Source organism: Acipenser ruthenus, chromosome 23 (genome assembly GCF_902713425.1).
Source record: "Acipenser ruthenus chromosome 23, fAciRut3.2 maternal haplotype, whole genome shotgun sequence".
NCBI lineage: Eukaryota > Metazoa > Chordata > Actinopteri > Acipenseriformes > Acipenseridae > Acipenser > Acipenser ruthenus.
In genome coordinates, this window is record NC_081211.1 from 10,872,063 (window position 1) to 10,889,513 (window position 17,451).

General features: G+C 35.8%; 31 non-coding genes across 31 annotated transcripts; all 31 read right to left on the reverse strand.

Moving 5' to 3' along the window:
- Positions 1–475: 475 nt before the first annotated feature.
- Positions 476–548, reverse strand: trnak-uuu (transfer RNA lysine (anticodon UUU)). Its single transcript has one exon. It is a non-coding gene; the product is annotated as a tRNA-Lys (tRNA).
- Positions 549–827: 279 nt separating this feature from the next.
- Positions 828–900, reverse strand: trnak-cuu (transfer RNA lysine (anticodon CUU)). The gene has a single exon. It is a non-coding gene; the product is annotated as a tRNA-Lys (tRNA).
- A 274-nt stretch (positions 901–1,174) lies between these two features.
- Positions 1,175–1,247, reverse strand: trnak-cuu (transfer RNA lysine (anticodon CUU)). Its single transcript has one exon. It is a non-coding gene; the product is annotated as a tRNA-Lys (tRNA).
- A 285-nt stretch (positions 1,248–1,532) lies between these two features.
- On the reverse strand, positions 1,533–1,605 carry trnak-uuu (transfer RNA lysine (anticodon UUU)). The gene has a single exon. It is a non-coding gene; the product is annotated as a tRNA-Lys (tRNA).
- A 494-nt stretch (positions 1,606–2,099) lies between these two features.
- Positions 2,100–2,172, reverse strand: trnak-uuu (transfer RNA lysine (anticodon UUU)). Its single transcript has one exon. It is a non-coding gene; the product is annotated as a tRNA-Lys (tRNA).
- A 283-nt stretch (positions 2,173–2,455) lies between these two features.
- Positions 2,456–2,528, reverse strand: trnak-cuu (transfer RNA lysine (anticodon CUU)). The gene has a single exon. It is a non-coding gene; the product is annotated as a tRNA-Lys (tRNA).
- A 288-nt stretch (positions 2,529–2,816) lies between these two features.
- Positions 2,817–2,889, reverse strand: trnak-uuu (transfer RNA lysine (anticodon UUU)). Its single transcript has one exon. It is a non-coding gene; the product is annotated as a tRNA-Lys (tRNA).
- Positions 2,890–3,338: 449 nt separating this feature from the next.
- trnak-uuu (transfer RNA lysine (anticodon UUU)) lies at positions 3,339–3,411 on the reverse strand. Its single transcript has one exon. It is a non-coding gene; the product is annotated as a tRNA-Lys (tRNA).
- Positions 3,412–3,880: 469 nt separating this feature from the next.
- On the reverse strand, positions 3,881–3,953 carry trnak-uuu (transfer RNA lysine (anticodon UUU)). The gene has a single exon. It is a non-coding gene; the product is annotated as a tRNA-Lys (tRNA).
- A 491-nt stretch (positions 3,954–4,444) lies between these two features.
- On the reverse strand, positions 4,445–4,517 carry trnak-uuu (transfer RNA lysine (anticodon UUU)). Its single transcript has one exon. It is a non-coding gene; the product is annotated as a tRNA-Lys (tRNA).
- Positions 4,518–5,033: 516 nt separating this feature from the next.
- On the reverse strand, positions 5,034–5,106 carry trnak-uuu (transfer RNA lysine (anticodon UUU)). The gene has a single exon. It is a non-coding gene; the product is annotated as a tRNA-Lys (tRNA).
- Positions 5,107–5,595: 489 nt separating this feature from the next.
- On the reverse strand, positions 5,596–5,668 carry trnak-uuu (transfer RNA lysine (anticodon UUU)). The gene has a single exon. It is a non-coding gene; the product is annotated as a tRNA-Lys (tRNA).
- A 469-nt stretch (positions 5,669–6,137) lies between these two features.
- On the reverse strand, positions 6,138–6,210 carry trnak-uuu (transfer RNA lysine (anticodon UUU)). The gene has a single exon. It is a non-coding gene; the product is annotated as a tRNA-Lys (tRNA).
- Positions 6,211–6,699: 489 nt separating this feature from the next.
- Positions 6,700–6,772, reverse strand: trnak-uuu (transfer RNA lysine (anticodon UUU)). Its single transcript has one exon. It is a non-coding gene; the product is annotated as a tRNA-Lys (tRNA).
- A 497-nt stretch (positions 6,773–7,269) lies between these two features.
- trnak-uuu (transfer RNA lysine (anticodon UUU)) lies at positions 7,270–7,342 on the reverse strand. The gene has a single exon. It is a non-coding gene; the product is annotated as a tRNA-Lys (tRNA).
- A 485-nt stretch (positions 7,343–7,827) lies between these two features.
- On the reverse strand, positions 7,828–7,900 carry trnak-uuu (transfer RNA lysine (anticodon UUU)). The gene has a single exon. It is a non-coding gene; the product is annotated as a tRNA-Lys (tRNA).
- A 469-nt stretch (positions 7,901–8,369) lies between these two features.
- trnak-uuu (transfer RNA lysine (anticodon UUU)) lies at positions 8,370–8,442 on the reverse strand. The gene has a single exon. It is a non-coding gene; the product is annotated as a tRNA-Lys (tRNA).
- Positions 8,443–8,929: 487 nt separating this feature from the next.
- trnak-uuu (transfer RNA lysine (anticodon UUU)) lies at positions 8,930–9,002 on the reverse strand. The gene has a single exon. It is a non-coding gene; the product is annotated as a tRNA-Lys (tRNA).
- A 287-nt stretch (positions 9,003–9,289) lies between these two features.
- On the reverse strand, positions 9,290–9,362 carry trnak-uuu (transfer RNA lysine (anticodon UUU)). Its single transcript has one exon. It is a non-coding gene; the product is annotated as a tRNA-Lys (tRNA).
- A 496-nt stretch (positions 9,363–9,858) lies between these two features.
- On the reverse strand, positions 9,859–9,931 carry trnak-uuu (transfer RNA lysine (anticodon UUU)). The gene has a single exon. It is a non-coding gene; the product is annotated as a tRNA-Lys (tRNA).
- Positions 9,932–10,416: 485 nt separating this feature from the next.
- Positions 10,417–10,489, reverse strand: trnak-uuu (transfer RNA lysine (anticodon UUU)). The gene has a single exon. It is a non-coding gene; the product is annotated as a tRNA-Lys (tRNA).
- Positions 10,490–12,113: 1,624 nt separating this feature from the next.
- trnak-uuu (transfer RNA lysine (anticodon UUU)) lies at positions 12,114–12,186 on the reverse strand. Its single transcript has one exon. It is a non-coding gene; the product is annotated as a tRNA-Lys (tRNA).
- Positions 12,187–12,916: 730 nt separating this feature from the next.
- trnak-uuu (transfer RNA lysine (anticodon UUU)) lies at positions 12,917–12,989 on the reverse strand. The gene has a single exon. It is a non-coding gene; the product is annotated as a tRNA-Lys (tRNA).
- A 506-nt stretch (positions 12,990–13,495) lies between these two features.
- On the reverse strand, positions 13,496–13,568 carry trnak-uuu (transfer RNA lysine (anticodon UUU)). The gene has a single exon. It is a non-coding gene; the product is annotated as a tRNA-Lys (tRNA).
- A 479-nt stretch (positions 13,569–14,047) lies between these two features.
- Positions 14,048–14,120, reverse strand: trnak-uuu (transfer RNA lysine (anticodon UUU)). The gene has a single exon. It is a non-coding gene; the product is annotated as a tRNA-Lys (tRNA).
- A 456-nt stretch (positions 14,121–14,576) lies between these two features.
- Positions 14,577–14,649, reverse strand: trnak-uuu (transfer RNA lysine (anticodon UUU)). Its single transcript has one exon. It is a non-coding gene; the product is annotated as a tRNA-Lys (tRNA).
- A 480-nt stretch (positions 14,650–15,129) lies between these two features.
- trnak-uuu (transfer RNA lysine (anticodon UUU)) lies at positions 15,130–15,202 on the reverse strand. Its single transcript has one exon. It is a non-coding gene; the product is annotated as a tRNA-Lys (tRNA).
- A 500-nt stretch (positions 15,203–15,702) lies between these two features.
- trnak-uuu (transfer RNA lysine (anticodon UUU)) lies at positions 15,703–15,775 on the reverse strand. The gene has a single exon. It is a non-coding gene; the product is annotated as a tRNA-Lys (tRNA).
- Positions 15,776–16,261: 486 nt separating this feature from the next.
- Positions 16,262–16,334, reverse strand: trnak-uuu (transfer RNA lysine (anticodon UUU)). Its single transcript has one exon. It is a non-coding gene; the product is annotated as a tRNA-Lys (tRNA).
- A 464-nt stretch (positions 16,335–16,798) lies between these two features.
- Positions 16,799–16,871, reverse strand: trnak-uuu (transfer RNA lysine (anticodon UUU)). The gene has a single exon. It is a non-coding gene; the product is annotated as a tRNA-Lys (tRNA).
- A 472-nt stretch (positions 16,872–17,343) lies between these two features.
- Positions 17,344–17,416, reverse strand: trnak-uuu (transfer RNA lysine (anticodon UUU)). Its single transcript has one exon. It is a non-coding gene; the product is annotated as a tRNA-Lys (tRNA).
- Between the last annotated feature and the right edge of the window lie 35 nt (positions 17,417–17,451).

Genomic DNA, 17,451 nt, shown 5'->3' on the forward strand with positions numbered 1-17,451 from the left:
AAAAACGCTTACTTGGGCAGAAAAAAAGATATACAGAAAGAATAAAAAAAGAAAAAAAAGAAAAGAAAGAAAGAAAGAAAGAAAGAAAGAAAGAAAGAAAGAAAGAAAGAAAGAAAGAAAGAAAAAGAAAAAGATAAAGAAAGAAAAAATCAAATAGCTCAACATTCTGGGTCGTCTAGTGGTTAGCATTCGGTGCTCTAACCTCTGTGGCCTGGTTTGATTCAGTTACAGGGAAGGGTTTTTTTTTTGCATTTTTTCCAAAATTGGGAAAGGGTAAAAAAGAAAGAAAGAAAGAAAGAAAGAAAGAAAAAGAAAAAGATAAAGAAAGAAAAAATCAAACAGCTCAACATTCCTGGTTGTCTAGTGGTTAGCATTCGGTGCTCTGACCGCTGTGGACTGGTTTGATTCACTTCCAGGGAAGGTTTTTTTTTTGCATTTTCTCCAACAAAGTGGGGAAGGTTAAAAAAAATAGCCTCGCCCAAACAGGGACTTGAACCCTGGACCCTCAGATTAAAAGTTTGATGCTCTACCGACTGAGCTATCCGGGCTCATTAAATAAAAACGCTTACTTGGGCAGAAAAAAAGATATACAGAAAGAATAAAAAAAGAAAAAAAAGAAAAGAAAGAAAGAAAGAAAGAAAGAAAGAAAGAAAGAAAGAAAAAGAAAAAGATAAAGAAAGAAAAAATCAAACAGCTCAACATTCCTGGTTGTCTAGTGGTTAGCATTTGGTGCTCTGACCGCTGTGGACTGGTTTGATTCACTTCCAGGGAAGGTTTTTTTTTTGCATTTTCTCCAACAAAGTGGGGAAGGTTAAAAAAAATAGCCTCGCCCAAACAGGGACTTGAACCCTGGACCCTCAGATTAAGAGTCTGATGCTCTACCGACTGAGCTATCCGGGCTCATTAAATAAAAATGCTTACTTGGGCAGAAAAAAAGATATACAGAAAGAATAAAAAAAGAAAAAAAAGAAAGAAAGAAAGAAAGAAAGAAAGAAAGATAGAAAGAAAAAGAAAAAGATAAAGAAAGAAAAAATCAAACAGCTCAACATTCCTGGTTGTCTAGTGGTTAGCATTTGGTGCTCTGACCGCTGTGGACTGGTTTGATTCACTTCCAGGGAAGGTTTTTTTTTTGCATTTTCTCCAACAAAGTGGGGAAGGTTAAAAAAAATAGCCTCGCCCAAACAGGGACTTGAACCCTGGACCATCAGATTAAGAGTCTGATGCTCTACCGACTGAGCTATCCGGGCTCATTAAATAAAAATGCTTACTTGGGCAGAAAAAAAGATATACAGAAAGAATAAAAAAAGAAAAAAAAGTGAAAGAAAGAAAGAAAGAAAGAAAGAAAGAAAGAAAGAAAGAAAGAAAAAGAAAAAGATAAAGAAAGAAAAAATCAAACAGCTCAACATTCCTGGTTGTCTAGTGGTTAGCATTCGGTGCTCTGACCGCTGTGGAGTGGTTTGATTCACTTCCAGGGAAGGTTTTTTTTTTTGCATTTTCTCCAACAAAGTGGGGAAGGTTAAAAAAAATAGCCTCGCCCAAACAGGGACTTGAACCCTGGACCCTCAGATTAAAAGTTTGATGCTCTACCGACTGAGCTATCCGGGCTCATTAAATAAAAACGCTTACTTGGGCAGAAAAAAAGATATACAGAAAGAATAAAAAAAGAAAAAAAAGAAAAGAAAGAAAAAGAAAGAAAGAAAGAAAGAAAGAAAGAAAGAAAGAAAGAAAGAAAGAAAGAAAGAAAAAGAAAAAGATAAAGAAAGAAAAAATCAAATAGCTCAACATTCTGGGTCGTCTAGTGGTTAGCATTCGGTGCTCTAACCTCTGTGGCCTGGTTTGATTCAGTTATAGGGAAGGGTTTTTTTTTTGCATTTTTTCCAAAATTGGGAAAGGGTAAAAAAGAAAGAAAGAAAGAAAGAAAGAAAGAAAGAAAAAGAAAAAGATAAAGAAAGAAAAAATCAAACAGCTCAACATTCCTGGTTGTCTAGTGGTTAGCATTCGGTGCTCTGACCGCTGTGGACTGGTTTGATTCACTTCCAGGGAAGGTTTTTTTTTTGCATTTTCTCCAACAAAGTGGGGAAGGTTAAAAAAAATAGCCTCGCCCAAACAGGGACTTGAACCCTGGACCCTCAGATTAAAAGTTTGATGCTCTACCGACTGAGCTATCCGGGCTCATTAAATAAAAACGCTTACTTGGGCAGAAAAAAAGATATACAGAAAGAATAAAAAAAGAAAAAAAAGAAAAGAAAGAAAGAAAGAAAGAAAGAAAGAAAGAAAGAAAGAAAGAAAAAGAAAAAGATAAAGAAAGAAAAAATCAAACAGCTCAACATTCCTGGTTGTCTAGTGGTTAGCATTTGGTGCTCTGACCGCTGTGGACTGGTTTGATTCACTTCCAGGGAAGGTTTTTTTTTTGCATTTTCTCCAACAAAGTGGGGAAGGTTAAAAAAAATAGCCTCGCCCAAACAGGGACTTGAACCCTGGACCCTCAGATTAAGAGTCTGATGCTCTACCGACTGAGCTATCCGGGCTCATTAAATAAAAATGCTTACTTGGGCAGAAAAAAAGATATACAGAAAGAATAAAAAAAGAAAAAAAAGAATGAAAAAGAAAGAAAGAAAGAAAGAAAGAAAGAAAGAAAGAAAGAAAGAAAAAGAAAAAGATAAAGAAAGAAAAAATCAAACAGCTCAACATTCCTGGTTGTCTAGTGGTTAGCATTCGGTGCTCTGACCGCTGTGGAGTGGTTTGATTCACTTCCAGGGAAGGTTTTTTTTTTGCATTTTCTCCAACAAAGTGGGGAAGGTTAAAAAAAATAGCCTCGCCCAAACAGGGACTTGAACCCTGGACCCTCAGATTAAAAGTCTGATGCTCTACCGACTGAGCTATCCGGGCTCATTAAACAAAAACGCTTACTTGGGCAGAAAAAAAGATATACAGAAAGAATAAAAAAAGAAAAAAAAGAAAAGAAAGAAAGAAAGAAAGAAAGAAAAAGAAAAAGATAAAGAAAGAAAAAATCAAATAGCTCAACATTCTGGGTCGTCTAGTGGTTAGCATTCGGTGCTCTAACCTCTGTGGCCTGGTTTGATTCAGTTACAGGGAAGGGGTTTTTTTTTTGCATTTTTTCCAAAATTGGGAAAGGGTAAAAAAGAAAGAAAGAAAGAAAGAAAGAAAGAAAAAGAAAAAGATAAAGAAAGAAAAAATCAAAGAGCTCAACATTCCTGGTTGTCTAGTGGTTAGCATTCGGTGCTCTGACCGCTGTGGACTGGTTTGATTCACTTCCAGGGAAGGTTTTTTTTTTGCATTTTCTCCAACAAAGTGGGGAAGGTTAAAAAAAATAGCCTCGCCCAAACAGGGACTTGAACCCTGGACCCTCAGATTAAAAGTTTGATGCTCTACCGACTGAGCTATTCGGGCTCATTAAATAACAACGCTTACTTGGGCAGAAAAAAAGATATACAGAAAGAATAAAAAAAGAAAAAAAAGAAAAGAAAGAAAGAAAGAAAGAAAGAAAGAAAGAAAAAGAAAAAGATAAAGAAAGAAAAAATCAAATAGCTCAACATTCCGGGTCGTCTAGTGGTTAGCATTCGGTGCTCTAACCTCTGTGGCCTGGTTTGATTCACTTCCAGGGAAGGTTTTTTTTTTTTGCATTTTTTCCAAAATTGGGAAAGGGTAAAAAAGAAAGAAAGAAAGAAAGAAAGAAAGAAAGAAAGAAAGAAAAAGAAAAAGATAAAGAAAGAAAAAATCAAACAGCTCAACATTCCTGGTTGTCTAGTGGTTAGCATTCGGTGCTCTGACCGCTGTGGACTGGTTTGATTCACTTCCAGGGAAGGTTTTTTTTTTGCATTTTCTCCAACAAAGTGGGGAAGGTTAAAAAAAATAGCCTTGCCCAAACAGGGACTTGAACCCTGGACCCTCAGATTAAAAGTCTGATGCTCTACCGACTGAGCTATCCGGGCTCATTAAATAAAAACGCTTACTTGGGCAGAAAAAAAGATATACAGAAAGAATAAAAAAAGAAAAAAAAGAAAAGAAAGAAAGAAAGAAAGAAAAAGAAAGAAAGAAAGAAAGAAAGAAAGAAAGAAAGAAAGAAAGAAAAAGAAAAAGATAAAGAAAGAAAAAATCAAATAGCTCAACATTCTGGGTCGTCTAGTGGTTAGCATTCGGTGCTCTAACCTCTGTGGCCTGGTTTGATTCAGTTACAGGGAAGGGTTTTTTTTTTTGCATTTTTTCCAAAATTGGGAAAGGGTAAAAAAGAAAGAAAGAAAGAAAGAAAGAAAGAAAAAGAAAAAGATAAAGAAAGAAAAAATCAAACAGCTCAACATTCCTGGTTGTCTAGTGGTTAGCATTCGGTGCTCTGACCGCTGTGGACTGGTTTGATTCACTTCCAGGGAAGGTTTTTTTTTTGCATTTTCTCCAACAAAGTGGGGAAGGTTAAAATAAATAGCCTCGCCCAAACAGGGACTTGAACCCTGGACCCTCAGATTAAAAGTTTGATGCTCTACCGACTGAGCTATCCGGGCTCATTAAATAAAAACGCTTACTTGGGCAGAAAAAAAGATATACAGAAAGAATAAAAAAAGAAAAAAAAGAAAAGAAAGAAAGAAAGAAAGAAAGAAAGAAAGAAAGAAAGAAAGAAAGAAAGAAAGAAAGAAAGAAAGAAAAAGAAAAAGCTAAAGAAAGAAAAAATCAAATAGCTCAACATTCCGGGTCGTCTAGTGGTTAGCATTCGGTGCTCTAACCTCTGTGCCTGGTTTGATTCACTTCCAGGGAAGGGTTTTTTTTTTTGCATTTTTTCCAAAATTGGGAAAGGGTAAAAAAGAAAGAAAGAAAGAAAGAAAGAAAGAAAGAAAGAAAGAAAGAAAGAAAGAAAAAGAAAAAGATAAAGAAAGAAAAAATCAAACAGCTCAACATTCCTGGTTGTCTAGTGGTTAGCATTCGGTGCTCTGACCGCTGTGGACTGGTTTGATTCACTTCCAGGGAAGGGTTTTTTTTTGCATTTTCTCCAACAAAGTGGGGAAGGTTAAAAAAAATAGCCTCGCCCAAACAGGGACTTGAACCCTGGACCCTCAGATTAAAAGTCTGATGCTCTACCGACTGAGCTATCCGGGCTCATTAAACAAAAACGCTTACTTGGGCAGAAAAAAAGATATACAGAAAGAATAAAAAAAGAAAAAAAAGAAAAGAAAGAAAGAAAGAAAGAAAGAAAGAAAGAAAGAAAGAAAGAAAGAAAGAAAGAAAGAAAGAAAAAGAAAAAGATAAAGAAAGAAAAAATCAAATAGCTCAACATTCTGGGTCGTCTAGTGGTTAGCATTCGGTGCTCTAACCTCTGTGGCCTGGTTTGATTCAGTTACAGGGAAGGGGTTTTTTTTTTGCATATTTTCCAAAATTGGGAAAGGGTAAAAAAGAAAGAAAGAAAGAAAGAAAGAAAGAAAAAGAAAAAGGTAAAGAAAGAAAAAATCAAAGAGCTCAACATTCCTGGTTGTCTAGTGGTTAGCATTCGGTGCTCTGACCGCTGTGGACTGGTTTGATTCACTTCCAGGGAAGGTTTTTTTTTTGCATTTTCTCCAACAAAGTGGGGAAGGTTAAAAAAAATAGCCTCGCCCAAACAGGGACTTGAACCCTGGACCCTCAGATTAAAAGTTTGATGCTCTACCGACTGAGCTATTCGGGCTCATTAAATAACAACGCTTACTTGGGCAGAAAAAAAGATATACAGAAAGAATAAAAAAAGAAAAAAAAGAAAAGAAAGAAAGAAAGAAAGAAAGAAAGAAAGAAAAAGAAAAAGATAAAGAAAGAAAAAATCAAATAGCTCAACATTCCGGGTCGTCTAGTGGTTAGCATTCGGTGCTCTAACCTCTGTGGCCTGGTTTGATTCACTTCCAGGGAAGGTTTTTTTTTTTTGCATTTTTTCCAAAATTGGGAAAGGGTAAAAAAGAAAGAAAGAAAGAAAGAAAGAAAGAAAGAAAGAAAGAAAAAGAAAAAGATAAAGAAAGAAAAAATCAAACAGCTCAACATTCCTGGTTGTCTAGTGGTTAGCATTCGGTGCTCTGACCGCTGTGGACTGGTTTGATTCACTTCCAGGGAAGGGTTTTTTTTTGCATTTTCTCCAACAAAGTGGGGAAGGTTAAAAAAAATAGCCTCGCCCAAACAGGGACTTGAACCCTGGACCCTCAGATTAAAAGTCTGATGCTCTACCGACTGAGCTATCCGGGCTCATTAAACAAAAACGCTTACTTGGGCAGAAAAAAAGATATACAGAAAGAATAAAAAAAGAAAAAAAAGAAAAGAAAGAAAGAAAGAAAGAAAGAAAGAAAGAAAGAAAGAAAGAAAGAAAGAAAAAGAAAAAGATAAAGAAAGAAAAAATCAAATAGCTCAACATTCCGGGTCGTCTAGTGGTTAGCATTCGGTGCTCTAACCTCTGTGGCCTGGTTTGATTCACTTCCAGGGAAGGTTTTTTTTTTTTGCATTTTTTCCAAAATTGGGAAAGGGTAAAAAAGAAAGAAAGAAAGAAAGAAAGAAAGAAAGAAAGAAAGAAAAAGAAAAAGATAAAGAAAGAAAAAATCAAACAGCTCAACATTCCTGGTTGTCTAGTGGTTAGCATTCGGTGCTCTGACCGCTGTGGACTGGTTTGATTCACTTCCAGGGAAGGGTTTTTTTTTGCATTTTCTCCAACAAAGTGGGGAAGGTTAAAAAAAATAGCCTCGCCCAAACAGGGACTTGAACCCTGGACCCTCAGATTAAAAGTCTGATGCTCTACCGACTGAGCTATCCGGGCTCATTAAACAAAAACGCTTACTTGGGCAGAAAAAAAGATATACAGAAAGAATAAAAAAAGAAAAAAAAGAAAAGAAAGAAAGAAAGAAAGAAAGAAAGAAAGAAAGAAAGAAAGAAAGAAAGAAAGAAAGAAAAAGAAAAAGATAAAGAAAGAAAAAATCAAATAGCTCAACATTCCGGGTCGTCTAGTGGTTAGCATTCGGTGCTCTAACCTCTGTGGCCTGGTTTGATTCACTTCCAGGGAAGGTTTTTTTTTTTTGCATTTTTTCCAAAATTGGGAAAGGGTAAAAAAGAAAGAAAGAAAGAAAGAAAGAAAGAAAGAAAGAAAGAAAAAGAAAAAGATAAAGAAAGAAAAAATCAAACAGCTCAACATTCCTGGTTGTCTAGTGGTTAGCATTCGGTGCTCTGACCGCTGTGGACTGGTTTGATTCACTTCCAGGGAAGGGTTTTTTTTTGCATTTTCTCCAACAAAGTGGGGAAGGTTAAAAAAAATAGCCTCGCCCAAACAGGGACTTGAACCCTGGACCCTCAGATTAAAAGTCTGATGCTCTACCGACTGAGCTATCCGGGCTCATTAAACAAAAACGCTTACTTGGGCAGAAAAAAAGATATACAGAAAGAATAAAAAAAGAAAAAAAAGAAAAGAAAGAAAGAAAGAAAGAAAGAAAGAAAGAAAGAAAGAAAGAAAGAAAGAAAGAAAGAAAAAGAAAAAGATAAAGAAAGAAAAAATCAAATAGCTCAACATTCTGGGTCGTCTAGTGGTTAGCATTCGGTGCTCTAACCTCTGTGGCCTGGTTTGATTCAGTTACAGGGAAGGGGTTTTTTTTTTGCATATTTTCCAAAATTGGGAAAGGGTAAAAAAGAAAGAAAGAAAGAAAGAAAGAAAGAAAAAGAAAAAGATAAAGAAAGAAAAAATCAAAGAGCTCAACATTCCTGGTTGTCTAGTGGTTAGCATTCGGTGCTCTGACCGCTGTGGACTGGTTTGATTCACTTCCAGGGAAGGTTTTTTTTTTGCATTTTCTCCAACAAAGTGGGGAAGGTTAAAAAAAATAGCCTCGCCCAAACAGGGACTTGAACCCTGGACCCTCAGATTAAAAGTTTGATGCTCTACCGACTGAGCTATTCGGGCTCATTAAATAACAACGCTTACTTGGGCAGAAAAAAAGATATACAGAAAGAATAAAAAAAGAAAAAAAAGAAAAGAAAGAAAGAAAGAAAGAAAGAAAGAAAGAAAAAGAAAAAGATAAAGAAAGAAAAAATCAAATAGCTCAACATTCCGGGTCGTCTAGTGGTTAGCATTCGGTGCTCTAACCTCTGTGGCCTGGTTTGATTCACTTCCAGGGAAGGTTTTTTTTTTTTGCATTTTTTCCAAAATTGGGAAAGGGTAAAAAAGAAAGAAAGAAAGAAAGAAAGAAAGAAAGAAAGAAAGAAAAAGAAAAAGATAAAGAAAGAAAAAATCAAACAGCTCAACATTCCTGGTTGTCTAGTGGTTAGCATTCGGTGCTCTGACCGCTGTGGACTGGTTTGATTCACTTCCAGGGAAGGGTTTTTTTTTGCATTTTCTCCAACAAAGTGGGGAAGGTTAAAAAAAATAGCCTCGCCCAAACAGGGACTTGAACCCTGGACCCTCAGATTAAAAGTCTGATGCTCTACCGACTGAGCTATCCGGGCTCATTAAATAAAATCGCTTACTTGGGCAGAAAAAAAGATATACAGAAAGAATAAAAAAAGAAAAAAAAGAAAAGAAAGAAAGAAAGAAAGAAAGAAAGAAAGAAAGAAAGAAAAAGAAAAAGATAAAGAAAGAAAAAGAAAAAGATAAAGAAAGAAAAAATCAAATAGCTCAACATTCTGGGTCGTCTAGTGGTTAGCATTCGGTGCTCTAACCTCTGTGGCCTGGTTTGATTCAGTTACAGGGAAGGGTTTTTTTTTTTGCATTTTTTCCAAAATTGGGAAAGGGTAAAAAAGAAAGAAAGAAAGAAAGAAAGAAAGAAAAAGAAAAAGATAAAGAAAGAAAAAATCAAACAGCTCAACATTCCTGGTTGTCTAGTGGTTAGCATTCGGTGCTCTGACCGCTGTGGACTGGTTTGATTCACTTCCAGGGAAGGTTTTTTTTTTGCATTTTCTCCAACAAAGTGGGGAAGGTTAAAAAAAATAGCCTCGCCCAAACAGGGACTTGAACCCTGGACCCTCAGATTAAAAGTTTGATGCTCTACCGACTGAGCTATCCGGGCTCATTAAATAAAAACGCTTACTTGGGCAGAAAAAAAGATATACAGAAAGAATAAAAAAAGAAAAAAAAGAAAAGAAAGAAAGAAAGAAAGAAAGAAAGAAAGAAAGAAAGAAAGAAAGAAAAAGAAAAAGATAAAGAAAGAAAAAATCAAACAGCTCAACATTCCGGGTTGTCTAGTGGTTAGCATTCGGTGCTCTGACCGCTGTGGACTGGTTTGATTCACTTCCAGGGAAGGGTTTTTTTTTGCATTTTCTCCAACAAAGTGGGGAAGGTTAAAAAAAATAGCCTCGCCCAAACAGGGACTTGAACCCTGGACCCTCAGATTAAAAGTCTGATGCTCTACCGACTGAGCTATCCGGGCTCATTAAATAAAATCGCTTACTTGGGCAGAAAAAAAGATATACAGAAAGAATAAAAAAAGAAAAAAAAGAAAAGAAGAAAGAAAGAAAGAAAGAAAGAAAGAAAGAAAGAAAGAAAGAAAGAAAGAAAGAAAGAAAGAAAAAGAAAAAGATAAAGAAAGAAAAAATCAAATAGCTCAACATTCCGGGTCGTCTAGTGGTTAGCATTCGGTGCTCTAACCTCTGTGGCCTGGTTTGATTCACTTCCAGGGAAGGGTTTTTTTTTTTGCATTTTTTCCAAAATTGGGAAAGGGTAAAAAAGAAAGAAAGAAAGAAAGAAAGAAAGAAAGAAAAAGAAAAAGATAAAGAAAGAAAAAATCAAACAGCTCAACATTCCTGGTTGTCTAGTGGTTAGCATTCGGTGCTCTGACCGCTGTGGACTGGTTTGATTCACTTCCAGGGAAGGGTTTTTTTTTGCATTTTCTCCAACAAAGTGGGGAAGGTTAAAAAAAATAGCCTCGCCCAAACAGGGACTTGAACCCTGGACCCTCAGATTAAAAGTCTGATGCTCTACCGACTGAGCTATCCGGGCTCATTAAATAAAATCGCTTACTTGGGCAGAAAAAAAGATATACAGAAAGAATAAAAAAAGAAAAAAAAGAAAAGAAAGAAAGAAAGAAAGAAAGAAAGAAAGAAAGAAAGAAAAAGAAAAAGATAAAGAAAGAAAAAGAAAAAGATAAAGAAAGAAAAAATCAAATAGCTCAACATTCTGGGTCGTCTAGTGGTTAGCATTCGGTGCTCTAACCTCTGTGGCCTGGTTTGATTCAGTTCCAGGGAAGGGTTTTTTTTTTTGCATTTTTTCCAAAATTGGGAAAGGGTAAAAAAGAAAGAAAGAAAGAAAGAAAGAAAGAAAGAAAAAGATAAAGAAAGAAAAAATCAAACAGCTCAACATTCCTGGTTGTCTAGTGGTTAGCATTCGGTGCTCTGACCGCTGTGGACTGGTTTGATTCACTTCCAGGGAAGGGTTTTTTTTTGCATTTTCTCCAACAAAGTGGGGAAGGTTAAAAAAAATAGCCTCGCCCAAACAGGGACTTGAACCCTGGACCCTCAGATTAAAAGTTTGATGCTCTACCGACTGAGCTATCCGGGCTCATTAAATAAAAACGCTTACTTGGGCAGAAAAAAAGATATACAGAAAGAATAAAAAAAGAAAAAAAAGAAAAGAAAGAAAGAAAGAAAGAAAGAAAGAAAGAAAGAAAGAAAGAAAGAAAGAAAGAAAGAAAGAAAGAAAGAAAGAAAAAGTTAAAGAAAGAAAAAATCAAATAGCTCAACATTCCGGGTCGTCTAGTGGTTAGCATTCGGTGCTCTAACCTCTGTGGCCTGGTTTGATTCACTTCCAGGGAAGGGTTTTTTTTTTTGCATTTTTTCCAAAATTGGGAAAGGGTAAAAAAGAAAGAAAGAAAGAAAGAAAGAAAGAAAGAAAGAAAGAAAAAGAAAAAGATAAAGAAAGAAAAAATCAAACAGCTCAACATTCCTGGTTGTCTAGTGGTTAGCATTCGGTGCTCTGACCGCTGTGGACTGGTTTGATTCACTTCCAGGGAAGGTTTTTTTTTTGCATTTTCTCCAACAAAGTGGGGAAGGTTAAAAAAATAGCCTCACCCAAACAGAGACTTGAACCCTGGACCCTCAGATTAAAAGTCTGATGCTCTACCGACTGAGCTATCCGGGCTCATTAAATAAAATCGCTTACTTGGGCAGAAAAAAAGATATACAGAAAGAATAAAAAAAGAAAAAAAAGAAAAGAAAGAAAGAAAGAAAGAAAGAAAGAAAGAAAGAAAAAGAAAAAGATAAAGAAAGAAAAAATCAAATAGCTCAACATTCTGGGTCGTCTAGTGGTTAGCATTCGGTGCTCTAACCTCTGTGGCCTGGTTTGATTCACTTCCAGGGAAGGGTTTTTTTTTTTGCATTTTTTCCAAAATTGGGAAAGGGTAAAAAAGAAAGAAAGAAAGAAAGAAAGAAAGAAAGAAAGAAAGAAAGAAAGAAAAAGAAAAAGATAAAGATAAAGAAAGAAAAAATCAAACAGCTCAACATTCCTGGTTGTCTAGTGGTTAGCATTCGGTGCTCTGACCGCTGTGGACTGGTTTGATTCACTTCCAGGGAAGGTTTTTTTTTTGCATTTTCTCCAACAAAGTGGGGAAGGTTAAAAAAAATAGCCTCGCCCAAACAGGGACTTGAACCCTGGACCCTGAGATTAAAAGTCTGATGCTCTACCGACTGAGCTATCCAGGCTCATTAAATAAAAACGCTTACTTGGGAAGAAAAAAAGATATACAGAAAGAATAAAAAAAGAAAAAAAAGAAAAGAAAGAAAGAAAGAAAGAAAGAAAGAAAGAAAGAAAGAAAGAAAGAAAAAGAAAAAGATAAAGAAAGAAAAAATCAAATAGCTCAACATTCCGGGTCGTCTAGTGGTTAGCATTCGGTGCTCTAACCTCTGTGGCCTGGTTTGATTCAGTTCCAGGGAAGGGTTTTTTTTTTGCATTTTTTCCAAAATTGGGAAAGGGTAAAAAAGAAAGAAAGAAAGAAAGAAAGAAAGAAAGAAAGAAAGAAAAAGAAAAAGATAAAGAAAGAAAAAATCAAACAGCTCAACATTCCTGGTTGTCTAGTGGTTAGCATTCGGTGCTCTGACCGCTGTGGACTGGTTTGATTCACTTCCAGGGAAGGTTTTTTTTTTTGCATTTTCTCCAACAAAGTGGGGAAGGTTAAAAAAAATAGCCTCTCCCAAACAGGGACTTGAACCCTGGACCCTCAGATTAAAAGTCTGATGCTCTACCGACTGAGCTATCCGGGCTCATTAAATAAAAATGCTTACTTGGGCAGAAAAAAAGATATACAGAAAGAATAAAAAAAGAAAAAAAAGAAAAGAAAGAAAGAAAGAAAGAAAGAAAGAAAGAAAGAAAGAAAGAAAGAAAGAAAGAAAGAAAGAAAAAGAAAAAGATAAAGAAAGAAAAAATCAAATAGCTCAACATTCCGGGTCGTCTAGTGGTTAGCATTCGGTGCTCTAACCTCTGTGGCCTGGTTTGATTCAGTTCCAGGGAAGGGTTTTTTTTTTTGCATTTTTTCCAAAATTGGGAAAGGGTAAAAAAGAAAGAAAGAAAGAAAGAAAGAAAGAAAGAAAGAAAGAAAGAAAGAAAGAAAGAAAGAAAGAAAAAGAAAAAGATAAAGAAAGAAAAAATCAAATAGCTCAACATTCCGGGTCGTCTAGTGGTTAGCATTCGGTGCTCTAACCTCTGTGGCCTGGTTTGATTCAGTTCCAGGGAAGGGTTTTTTTTTTTGCATTTTTTCCAAAATTGGGAAAGGGTAAAAAAGAAAGAAAGAAAGAAAGAAAGAAAGAAAGAAAGAAAGAAAGAAAGAAAAAAAAAAGATAAAGAAAGAAAAAATCAAACAGCTCAACATTCCTGGTTGTCTAGTGGTTAGCATTCGGTGCTCTGACCGCTGTGGACTGGTTTGATTCACTTCCAGGGAAGGTTTTTTTTTTGCATTTTCTCCAACAAAGTGGGGAAGGTTAAAAAAAATAGCCTTGCCCAAACAGGGACTTGAACCCTGGACCCTCAGATTAAAAGTCTGATGCTCTACCGACTGAGCTATCCGGGCTCATTAAATAAAAACGCTTACTTGGGCAGAAAAAAAGATATACAGAAAGAATAAAAAAAGAAAAAAAAAAAAGAAAGAAAGAAAGAAAGAAAGAAAGAAAGAAAGAAAGAAAGAAAGAAAGAAAGAAAGAAAGAAAGAAAGAAAGAAAAAGAAAAAGTTAAAGAAAGAAAAAATCAAATAGCTCAACATTCTGGGTCGTCTAGTGGTTAGCATTCGGTGCTCTAACCTCTGTGGCCTGGTTTGATTCAGTTCCAGGGAAGGGTTTTTTTTTTGCATTTTTTCCAAAATTGGGAAAGGGTAAAAAAGAAAGAAAGAAAGAAAGAAAGAAAGAAAGAAAGAAAAAGAAAAAGATAAAGAAAGAAAAAATCAAACAGCTCAACATTCCTGGTTGTCTAGTGGTTAGCATTCGGTGCTCTGACCGCTGTGGACTGGTTTGATTCACTTCCAGGGAAGGTTTTTTTTTGCATTTTCTCCAACAAAGTGGGGAAGGTTAAAAAAAATAGCCTCGCCCAAACAGGGACTTGAACCCTGGACCCTGAGATTAAAAGTCTGATGCTCTACCGACTGAGCTATCCGGGCTCATTAAATAAAAACGCTTACTTGGGAAGAAAAAAAGATATACAGAAAGAATAAAAAAAGAAAAAAAAGAAAAGAAAGAAAGAAAGAAAGAAAGAAAGAAAGAAAGAAAGAAAGAAAGAAAGAAAGAAAAAGAAAAAGATAAAGAAAGAAAAAATCAAATAGCTCAACATTCCGGGTCGTCTAGTGGTTAGCATTCGGTGCTCTAACCTCTGTGGCCTGGTTTGATTCAGTTCCAGGGAAGGGTTTTTTTTTTTGCATTTTTTCCAAAATTGGGAAAGGGTAAAAAAGAAAGAAAGAAAGAAAGAAAGAAAGAAAAAGAAAAAGATAAAGAAAGAAAAAATCAAACAGCTCAACATTCCTGGTTGTCTAGTGGTTAGCATTCGGTGCTCTGACCGCTGTGGACTGGTTTGATTCACTTCCAGGGAAGGTTTTTTTTTGCATTTTCTCCAACAAAGTGGGGAAGGTTAAAAAAATAGCCTTGCCCAAACAGGGACTTGAACCCTGGACCCTCAGATTAAAAGTTTGATGCTCTACCGACTGAGCTATCCGGGCTCATTAAATAAAAACGCTTACTTGGGCAGAAAAAAAGATATACAGAAAGAATAAAAAAAGAAAAAAAAGAAAAGAAAGAAAGAAAGAAAGAAAGAAAGAAAAGGAAAAAGATAAAGAAAGAAAAAATCAAATAGCTCAACATTCTGGGTCGTCTAGTGGTTAGCATTCGGTGCTCTAACCTCTGTGGCCTGGTTTGATTCAGTTCCAGGGAAGGGTTTTTTTTTTGCATTTTTTCCAAAATTGGGAAAGGGTAAAAAAGAAAGAAAGAAAGAAAGAAAGAAAGAAAGAAAAAGAAAAAGATAAAGAAAGAAAAAATCAAACAGCTCAACATTCCTGGTTGTCTAGTGGTTAGCATTCGGTGCTCTGACCGCTGTGGACTGGTTTGATTCACTTCCAGGGAAGGTTTTTTTTTTGCATTTTCTCCAACAAAGTGGGGAAGGTTAAAAAAAATAGCCTCGCCCAAACAGGGACTTGAACCCTGGACCCTGAGATTAAAAGTCTGATGCTCTACCGACTGAGCTATCCGGGCTCATTAAATAAAAACGCTTACTTGGGAAGAAAAAAAGATATACAGAAAGAATAAAAAAAGAAAAAAAAGAAAAGAAAGAAAGAAAGAAAGAAAGAAAGAAAGAAAGAAAGAAAGAAAGAAAGAAAGAAAAAGAAAAAGATAAAGAAAGAAAAAATCAAATAGCTCAACATTCCGGGTCGTCTAGTGGTTAGCATTCGGTGCTCTAACCTCTGTGGCCTGGTTTGATTCAGTTCCAGGGAAGGGTTTTTTTTTTTGCATTTTTTCCAAAATTGGGAAAGGGTAAAAAAGAAAGAAAGAAAGAAAGAAAGAAAGAAAAAGAAAAAGATAAAGAAAGAAAAAATCAAACAGCTCAACATTCCTGGTTGTCTAGTGGTTAGCATTCGGTGCTCTGACCGCTGTGGACTGGATTGATTCACTTCCAGGGAAGGTTTTTTTTTTGCATTTTCTCCAACAAAGTGGGGAAGGTTAAAAAAATAGCCTTGCCCAAACAGGGACTTGAACCCTGGACCCTCAGATTAAAAGTTTGATGCTCTACCGACTGAGCTATCCGGGCTCATTAAATAAAAACGCTTACTTGGGCAGAAAAAAAGATATACAGAAAGAATAAAAAAAGAAAAAAAAGAAAAGAAAAAGAAAGAAAGAAAGAAAGAAAGAAAGAAAGAAAGAAAGAAAGAAAGAAAGAAAGAAAGAAAGAAAGAAAAAGAAAAAGATAAAGAAAGAAAAAATCAAATAGCTCAACATTCTGGGTCGTCTAGTGGTTAGCATTCGGTGCTCTAACCTCTGTGGCCTGGTTTGATTCAGTTCCAGGGAAGGGTTTTTTTTTTGCATTTTTTCCAAAATTGGGAAAGGGTAAAAAAGAAAGAAAGAAAAAGAAAGAAAGAAAGAAAAAGAAAAAGATAAAGAAAGAAAAAATCAAACAGCTCAACATTCCTGGTTGTCTAGTGGTTAGCATTCGGTGCTCTGACCGCTGTGGACTGGTTTGATTCACTTCCAGGGAAGGTTTTTTTTTTGCATTTTCTCCAACAAAGTGGGGAAGGTTAAAAAAAATAGCCTTGCCCAAACAGGGACTTGAACCCTGGACCCTCAGATTAAAAGTCTGATGCTCTACCGACTGAGCTATCCGGGCTCATTAAATAACAACGCTTACTTGGGCAGAAAAAAAGATATACAGAAAGAATAAAAAAAGAAAAAAAAAAAGAAAGAAAGAAAGAAAGAAAGAAAGAAAGAAAGAAAGAAAGAAAGAAAGAAAGAAAAAGAAAAAGATAAAGAAAGAAAAAATCAAATAGCTCAACATTCTGGGTCGTCTAGTGGTTAGCATTCGGTGCTCTAACCTCTGTGGCCTGGTTTGATTCAGTTCCAGGGAAGGGTTTTTTTTTTGCATTTTTTCCAAAATTGGGAAAGGGTAAAAAAGAAAGAAAGAAAGAAAGAAAGAAAGAAAGAAAGAAAAAGAAAAAGATAAAGAAAGAAAAAATCAAACAGCTCAACATTCCTGGTTGTCTAGTGGTTAGCATTCGGTGCTCTGACCGCTGTGGACTGGTTTGATTCACTTCCAGGGAAGGTTTTTTTTTTGCATTTTCTCCAACAAAGTGGGGAAGGTTAAAAAAAATAGCCTCGCCCAAACAGGGACTTGAACCCTGGACCCTGAGATTAAAAGTCTGATGCTCTACCGACTGAGCTATCCGGGCTCATTAAATAAAAACGCTTACTTGGGAAGAAAAAAAGATATACAGAAAGAATAAAAAAAGAAAAAAAAGAAAAGAAAGAAAGAAAGAAAGAAAGAAAGAAAGAAAGAAAGAAAAAGAAAAAGATAAAGAAAGAAAAAATCAAATAGCTCAACATTCCGGGTCGTCTAGTGGTTAGCATTCGGTGCTCTAACCTCTGTGGCCTGGTTTGATTCAGTTCCAGGGAAGGGTTTTTTTTTTTGCATTTTTTCCAAAATTGGGAAAGGGTAAAAAAGAAAGAAAGAAAGAAAGAAAGAAAGAAAAAGAAAAAGATAAAGAAAGAAAAAATCAAACAGCTCAACATTCCTGGTTGTCTAGTGGTTAGCATTCGGTGCTCTGACCGCTGTGGACTGGTTTGATTCATTTCCAGGGAAGGTTTTTTTTTTGCATTTTCTCCAACAAAGTGGGGAAGGTTAAAAAAATAGCCTTGCCCAAACAGGGACTTGAACCCTGGACCCTCAGATTAAAAGTTTGATGCTCTACCGACTGAGCTATCCGGGCTCATTAAATAAAAACGCTTACTTGGGCAGAAAAAAAGATATACAGAAAGAATAAAAAAAGAAAAAAAAGAAAAGAAAGAAAGAAAGAAAGAAAGAAAGAAAGAAAGAAAAAGAAAAAGATAAAGAAAGAAAAAATCAAATAGCTCAACATTCTGGGTCGTCTAGTGGTTAGCATTCGGTGCTCTAACCTCTGTGGCCTGGTTTGATTCAGTTCCAGGGAAGGGTTTTTTTTTTGCATTTTTTCCAAAATTGGGAAAGGGTAAAAAAGAAAGAAAGAAAGAAAGAAAGAAAGAAAGAAAGAAAGAAAAAGAAAAAGATAAAGAAAGAAAAAATCAAACAGCTCAACATTCCTGGTTGTCTAGTGGTTAGCATTCGGTGCTCTGACCGCTGTGGACTGGTTTGATTCACTTCCAGGGAAGGTTTTTTTTTTGCATTTTCTCCAACAAAGTGGGGAAGGTTAAAAAAAATAGCCTCGCCCAAACAGGGGCTTGAACCCTGGACCCTGAGATTAAAAGTCTGATGCTCTACCGACTGAGCTATCCGGGCTCATTAAATAAAAACGCTTACTTGGGAAGAAAAAA